Genomic DNA, 7,414 nt, shown 5'->3' on the forward strand with positions numbered 1-7,414 from the left:
AAAATGCTACAATTTTGCTATGATATTTTGTTACAATTGATCTCTTTATGTTCGTAGTTGAAACAGGGGATGACATGCTACAAGTAACTTGAAGAGATTAGGTATTTTTGCACTTACATGATGGAGATGTTAAAGTTTCTAGAAAACTTTGTAAACTCTTAAAATTTCATGTTTAAGCTAACCATCATATTCTCTTGTATAAATTTGATGGTTCATATACACTTTTGTCTTCTTGTTTAGACTTGGAGTTGAGGTTTTAGATTCTTATATTTAATATATTTAACTGAATTGTGATATTTGCTATCATATTTATTATTATTTTTATTTTGCAGTTATGAACTGCTATTTTTTATTAACTTAGTTGTACTCGGCATGGTTCAATGAAATTTAAAAAATTAATAGAATTAATTTATTTTATTTAGAGGAATAAATCGTTGAGTCCGGATAAAAATATCTTCATTCCTCTTGGCTTGTTAGAAAACACATTAAAACCGTACATTTGAATGCAACATCGACATGAAGTTCTTCGGGTAAGGCACGATGTGGAATTTGTTCTTCGGGTAAGGCACGATGTGGAGTTTTCACCGGCTCGTTTCGTTTTCAAACGCAATAAGGACATTTTCTCAAGCATTTCCGAGTATACAAAATTTATGCGGAAGACTTTGACGGTTCCGAAGATATTTTCTCGAGCATTTCTGTAGACTTTTTAACGACGACTTGGTCAATCGACAATTTGATTTGGAAATCTGTTTTGCCAAAACCTTCAACACCTCTGTGCATTGCCAATAACTTCCTAGCCAAAGAAACAATGAAGTTTTTTTCTCTTTTTTACATGGCCTGTTGCTTCTTGTGCTCCGTAACAATTCATGGCTGCCAGTACCCACAGAAATGCGGGTATCTCAACATAAATTATCCCTTCAACGTCCAGGGTTCGAATTGCGGGGGCGCCAATTTCTCTCTTGTATGCAAACCGAATGCCACATTTGGAGAAGGGGATATTCCATTTCTTTCCACACCTACAGGGGAATACCAGGTCTTAAGTCTCTCAAACCACTCTCTGCTAATTAATGTGACTCATCTCAAAGCCTTCAGCTGTAACGTCTCACAAACTGCAAACCAGTTTTTTTCACTTCCCAGACCGGGCCCTTTCACAATATCGGGCTCAAATGTGTTTGCTTCAGTAGGCTGTTATGCCAACGGATCGTTCTTCTCTGATGGCCCTGCCTCAAACTTCGAAAAAGTTGGAGGAACTTGTGCGGCTTCGTGCTTGAACATCATGAACCCTAAATACTGTAATGGCTTTGGTTGCTGCCAAACTACCTTCATGGAGAATTGGAGAAAAGTAAATCTTGAGGCCACGCTTTATGCGAAAAACCTTTCGAATGACTGTATGTTCTCCACCATACTCGATCCCACGACCTTCAAGATAGAGGAGTCTGATAAAGGAATATTTGGGGCTGGTACTTACGGCCTTAAGATTGATTGGGGTTTCAACGTTACTGAAATCGATATTTGTAACGCTTCCAAATCAATGGATAATTTCACCTGCTCTGAACATGCCCATTGTCAAGATGATATCGGCATGCCCAACTACAAGGTGTGTGTATGTGATGATGGGTATGAGGGCGATGGTTACCAGGGAGGCTTAAAGTGCAGTGGTAAGTGGTATGCTATTAAATTTTGTGTGTTTGGCCATTTTTCTTCCGAAACGATTGTTTTTCTCTAGAATTGTAATGGGTGCATATTATTTATGTAGAGGAAACCCCTTTATGTAGAGGAAACCCCTTCTGTCTGAAATAAAGCTGAGTTTTGTATATTCCCCTTCAAACGGCTGAAATTGCTCGCCACACAATTAAGCCCTTATTCCCCGTCTTCACATCCTGCATCCCCCGTCAGAAACTCTATGATACTATGCAATTAGGTGTATTCGTTGCCTTAGATCCCTGCGTCCTTGTAGTTTTTATATTCTCTCTTGAAGAATTTCTCCCCGGTCAAAATTGAGATGAGGCGTCCTAAGAAACGTGGATTTTATGGAGGAGTTCCTCACAGTTAATACCAATTAGGGGTACCCTGTTCACTGTCTCCTGAGAGAATACTGTACATTCTACAGAAGTAAAATTGAATTGCTACATAAAAGCGTGTTATAGTTTAAGCCCCGCGCCTCGCTGAGAAAAGGCATGTTTACTGTTGCTATTTGCCAAACCTTCTCGCTGATCTAATTTCTTGTACGATGGATTGGAACTGCAAAACAATTCCATTCATTACAGCTCACAGACAGAGATAAAAGTTCTGAATACTAAACATAAAATAATGGGCTTCCAAATGTGTTTGAAATGCTTTCAACATGGTAGGTGCAGCTCACCATAACCGATGGAAGCTGGTACAAATACGTATTAAAGGGGGAAAAAAATTCTTCAATACGCAGAATGTGAACCAAAAAAGGGAGAATTCACCTAATTAAATAAATAGACAATCTCACTGAGTCTGGGGGTGATTTAATCACCATATTTTGCAATTTGATTGTAGTTGAATCTTGCCTAAAAATTAAATATTGTTGCAGATATTAATGAATGTGCTGATCCGAATCTGAATGACTGCATTAAACCACCGAAGGGAACATGTCTGAACTTGGAGGGTAATTTCACCTGCTCTTGCACGAAAGGAGAAGGCAACGGTAGAACAAGTTGTATAGAGAAGGCCAGCATAGTCATCCCTCTGCTTATAGGTATTCTCTAAATTTTGTTAATGACCTATTCCTGGTTAAAATTATCAACAGTGAAATAATGCAAAATATTTCTGTAGAGATTTTTTAATGAAATTTAAATCACGCTCTATAATACATTATCATCATTATCAGAATGATCCCTTGATTTAAAATACAATTGCCTCCATAAAGAGTATCAATTAATTATAATTCCCTGCATGAAGTGTGTCAGTCAATAATATCATATTAAATATGATTTGCTGTATGGAAAGTATCAATTAATTCTCTTGACAGTACCAAATTTCTACGATTCATTTGTAAACCATGCAAATTCATTTCTAAATTAGATTGTATGTATTTCTTTTAACATCAACATTTGAGATAAATATTTGGGATCACACTATATGATCAATTATCAAGATTTGAAATAGCAAAAGATTCAAATATTTCCCTGCATGAAGGGTATCAATTAATGATATTAGATGATGTTAGATTTACATTTTGCATTATTTCCCTATACATTTTGGAAATCTGGTATCGTTAATTCGTCAGCAACGGCTAATAAAATTTGCTATTTTGTGAAGCAGGGATCTTTTCATCGCTGGTGGGAGGATCTTTGATTGCAGGGGCCATATTTTGGGCAGTGAAGAAGAGGAAAGAGATGATTCTGAGAAGAAAATACTTTCTTCAAAACAGAGGCCTTCTGCTACAGGAATACATATCTTCAGACAGAGGACGAAGGAAAGCAACAATTTTCTCAGAAGCAGAGCTCATACAAGCGACCAATAATTTCTCCGAAGACCTTAAAATCGGAGTCGGAGGTTTCAGTTATGTTTACTGGGGCAAACTAGCAGAAGGCAGAATGGTGGCCATAAAAAGATGCAAAGAAGTTGACGAGGAACAAATCGATCAATTCATCAATGAAGTCATAATTCTATCTCAGATTGATCACAGAAACGTTATAAAACTTCTGGGCTACTGCTTGGAAACTAGAATCCCTTTACTGGTCTACGAATATGTCTCCAATGGAACCCTAGCTGATCATATTCATGGAAAGGATGAAATGGAATGTTTGACATGGAATACAAGATTACAGATAACAATAGACACTGCAGAAGCACTGGCTGTATCTACATTCTTCCGCATCAGTTCCAATTGTGCATAGAGATATTAAATCTGCAAACATTTTACTCGATTCCGCATGTTCTCCAAAGTTATCTGACTTTGGATTGTCCTGTCTAATGCCAATTGACAATGCCCATTTGACCACAGGAGTGAAGGGAACATTTGGGTATTTGGATCCGCACTACTTTGTGACCGTTCAGCTCACACACAAATCAGATGTCTACAGCTTTGGAGTAGTAATGCTGGAGCTCCTAACCAGCATGAAACCTCTGTCTGTAAACAGAGCAAAAGAGCAACGTAATTTGACGGCCTTGTTCTTGTCTAAAAAAAGCCAGGGTCTCCTCCATCAAATATTCGATCCTCGCTTAATGGGAATGGATGACATTGAATCCATGACAAGTGTGGCTAATTTAGCAGAAGCTTGTCTAAATGTGGATGTCCAGAGGCGACCTTCCATGAAGGAGGTTGTTCAAGAGCTCGTGTGGATTAAAAATGGGAAGATAGGAGGGGGAGAAGGGCATACTTGGGAAAGCCAAACAGATGTTAATGAGGAAGAGACATCTGTCCTTATCGACTCAGAGGAGAGGAGCCACAATAGAAAATCAGTGAAGTTTAATGAAAGTACCAATGTGTTGGAGAGCTAAAATTCTTATTGCTCAGCTGAGAACCAACTCTCACCAACTTCGTTGTGAGACCGGGCGTTGGAAGAGGCCAAAGGAGGCTTGGGAAGAGAGAATTTGCAGATTTTGCAATTCTGGGAAAGTGGAAACTGAACAGCACTTTATTCTAGAATGTGAGGCCTACAAGGATAGCAGGGATAAGTTTGCGGATACTATATGTGACAGTTCTTGGCATAACCTGTTCAACGAAGAGTACATTGAGCAATTGGGGGGGCTCATCATTAGTCTACACAAGAGACGAACAACGCTACTTAAGTCTGCTTGAGTTGTCTTGCTGTCCCATAGGCTATTTTTAGCCTCATGGGCGTTAAAATTTTATCTATCTATCTATCTCACCTTCTGTATCCAATGTTTCTTCTACTTTTCAGGTAGAACGCATAAATGATGTGGTGGGCAGTGGAAGATAATAAGCTACAGTGAACGGTAGACTGTTTCTCAAATATGATCAAATAATGAGGGCTGAAAATATTTAGTAGATCCACTTATAACAAGGTTCTTTTGGTTAATGGCCATTGAAAGGCCTGAAAATATATAGTAGATCCACTTATAACAAGGTTCTTTTGGTTAATTGCCACGCAGTATTTTGTGGACTACTATTTTTGCTTGTTTTTAAACAATGATTTGAATTTGAATTTTTTTCCATAAAAATTGGAGAGAAATCTTGATAATAAATTACGAAGGAAAAAATTAGAAATGAATAAGAAAGAGAAATAAATTTATGAAGAATCCAATTTTTTTAAGGTAAGCAATCAGTACTTATTTTAAGCAATGGCTTAGGAATTTGAGATTTGAACTATCTTAATATTTGACATAATAGAATCTAATGTTGCAACAAGAGAAGTACAAGATGGATACTTTGGGTTACCATTTTATGGAGACAAAATCAATTTATTTATGTTTAGTGATGTAGTGTGTATAACATATTAAGAATTTCTTGGCCTCTTTGGTTGTAATGAATGTCCTCATGGTTACAAATAGATGGCCTCTTTGGTTGTAATGAATGTCCTCATGGTTACAAATAGACATTCCCTTTTGAGTTTTAAGATATAGCTCTTTCTATTAAGCTCAAGTGTTTTTTTTGTTTCCTTACCAAGTAAATGTTGATGATAAGCCTATTAAAAGACTGCATCCATGGTATTGTTGGGTGCTAAAAAAAGTGAATCTTTATCCATCGTAGCAAATGTCCACTACTTCACCACTATTCTGTTTTAATTCAGGCACATTCGATTGTCCTACAAGAAATATAGATTTGCTTGGTAGATATAAGTATACATTTAGACTACCGGTGTTGATACATTGTCAAATAATTTAACTTGTTGCATCTACAAAATGAATTCTAGATAAGCCAAATTGTGAAGCACATGAAACATAATGAAGGGTACTCCCTTTACTAACCCAAATACACACAACCTAACAAAAAATAAACATAAAATTTGTAAGAACCAAACAATTAAAAAAATAAGACCACTTACTTTCTATTATCTTCAGTGTCATTACAAATGCAAAAAAATAACATGCTACAACCATATGGGAATTTTCATTATAATAATCTACAAGCAAGAGCCAACCATTTGCACTATTAAAAGCCCCTAGTAACCCCTATTTGTCAATTTGTATTTTGAAGTTTAATTGGCCTAGAAGGTTCTAGAAATTTGTAATTGCCCCTTATCTGAGGTTGACCAACTTTATAGTATATTCCCCTACACTAGAAAATCCTAAGCATATGTCCCAAATGGGTTTAAACAATCATTGGAGTATTTGAAGGGATTTTACTTTTTCTCCTAAAGTAATGCAACTTGTAAAGGCCTTGTAAAGGCCATCTCTTGTGAACCGTGTACTTGATTGTTTATTATCACCCCTTTTTGGAAACCTTCGAAGTGATCTACAACTTTAGCTAAAGAAACTTCATTTTATAAAAGTTTGACCCATTTTCAAAGCCTCTAAGGTATTCAAAATCTAGTTCAAAGTTTTTGTACCACCCCACCAAAACAAATAAATTCAACATCTTCAAAACTTGATCTTTCGAAGAAACTTTAGCAATGTGCTATTATATCCAAAATGAACCTTGAGGGAAGTAATTACGACATAATGTGCTTAAATTAGAAAACTTACTCAAAATAGTAAAATTTCCCAAAATAGTAATCCTCCTCAAAATAGCCCTTATTGAAAAAGTAGACAATATTTTTGGGTGATGACATATTACTTTTACACCCTAGATACTCATACATCAAACTCTTGAGGTAATTTGATAAGTGACCTTGTCACATCCCAAGTGTTCAGAGGAAAAGCAAGGCAATGAACCTCTTCTTTTTATATCCACAACAATTCTTCAACAGCTTGTCCTTTCTATTTAACCAAGTACTTATCATATTTATCATTTCTCATGCTTTTCAACATGACTATCCAATATGTCTTCTACCTATTTTGTAGTAGAAGTGGATGCTAGAATATTCCACTATGCTTCTTCTAATTCATAATTTATATTACCTCTATGATACTCTATTGAATCTCAAATATTAAACGTAGATGCAATATTGTTTTCACTGGGCAACTCTACTTCATAAGCATTTATTGAATCATGCTTCTTTAGGATTTTCATGGTTCGATCTTCTTTATCTTCAGCTTATTGTATGTTCCCAATGAAAAATATCTTGTTTCTCGCATGGACAATAACTTCACCAATATGAAATTCCTTATGTCTCCTCTTCTAATCTACCTTAACCTTGCATTGAATATTTATTTTATTAATATACTTTCTCACCAATTCTTGCAAATTCTTTAAGTGTTCTACGAAATCTCAACTTCGACACAACTCTTTTGTCATTGTCCAACTTCCTCAATTTAGAAGCATTAATGGAACTGCTTCCATATGTAATATGGAATAATGATTTATTGGTGCTCTTAC

The 7,414-nt window shown here is 36.1% G+C and overlaps 1 pseudogene across 1 annotated transcript; it reads left to right on the top strand.

Annotated features, from left to right (window-relative positions):
• Positions 1-745: 745 nt before the first annotated feature.
• On the top strand, positions 746-5,077 carry LOC149550606 (wall-associated receptor kinase-like 6; annotated as a pseudogene). Its single transcript, XR_016354219.1, has 3 exons — positions 746-1,658; positions 2,561-2,725; positions 3,292-5,077. The product of XR_016354219.1 is annotated as a wall-associated receptor kinase-like 6 (transcript).
• Positions 5,078-7,414: the final 2,337 nt, after the last annotated feature.

The sequence above is a fragment of the Cupressus sempervirens genome, chromosome 7 (genome assembly GCF_028749045.1).
Source record: "Cupressus sempervirens isolate cs-2001-9-10 chromosome 7, ASM2874904v1, whole genome shotgun sequence".
NCBI classification, from domain to species: Eukaryota; Viridiplantae; Streptophyta; class Pinopsida; order Cupressales; family Cupressaceae; genus Cupressus; species Cupressus sempervirens.